The following is a 627-nucleotide window of genomic DNA, read 5'->3' as shown; positions in this document are numbered from 1 at the left end:
ATCATTTGCTTGACCTTGCCCTTGTAGCTTTTAGATGTTCCCTAAGATCAAGAGTGGGATTGCGCAATTACACCACATCCAAGACCTGGTGAAGAGGATGAAGCATTGTACATATGGAATATATGGTACAGTTTTGATCTTTCCTCTATTCTGTTTAAAAATATGTTTTCACTTAGTCATTCTTTCTGATCTCCCCTCCTGTTCTGCATGTGTTATGAAAACCTTGACTACCTGGCAGGCTGTTTCAGTTTGAGGGCTTGCTATCAGCTTTGTGCACTTTTAAGCAAAAGCAAAACCATACTTGTGACTCCTCCTGGTAAAATGCTTCATTGGGTTATGAGGGTTAAGAACCACTACCTTTGAATTTAATCTCTTTTGATATTTATATGCAATATCTGATTTCTTTAAATTTCAAGCAGCTCTGAATTATTTTCTCCTGTCCACACAACTCCTTATCATAATTATTCTCATATTTGCTTTACTACCCTATGTTATATCTAATGAAGTGTGTATAATACAGCATATAAACCAGAAGATAGTGTTATGAGAATGTAAAAGGAAATCTGTAACAGAATCAGAGAAAAAAATAATATTTTCTATATAAAAGGAAAGGACAATACTAGCGTA

The 627-nt window shown here is 34.8% G+C and overlaps 1 protein-coding gene across 1 annotated transcript in view; it reads right to left on the bottom strand.

The window, feature by feature from the left end:
- Positions 1 to 627, bottom strand: part of LOC119588847 (inositol hexakisphosphate and diphosphoinositol-pentakisphosphate kinase-like) — a 7,960-nt gene that overhangs the window by 7,050 nt on the left and 283 nt on the right. The gene's annotated exons all lie outside the window — the stretch shown is intronic.

The sequence above is a fragment of the Penaeus monodon genome, chromosome 24, assembly GCF_015228065.2.
Source record: "Penaeus monodon isolate SGIC_2016 chromosome 24, NSTDA_Pmon_1, whole genome shotgun sequence".
In the NCBI taxonomy this organism is placed as follows: domain Eukaryota; kingdom Metazoa; phylum Arthropoda; class Malacostraca; order Decapoda; family Penaeidae; genus Penaeus; species Penaeus monodon.
The sequence above is the reverse complement of the archived record's forward strand: the minus strand, read 5'-3'. Positions and strand labels throughout refer to the sequence as shown.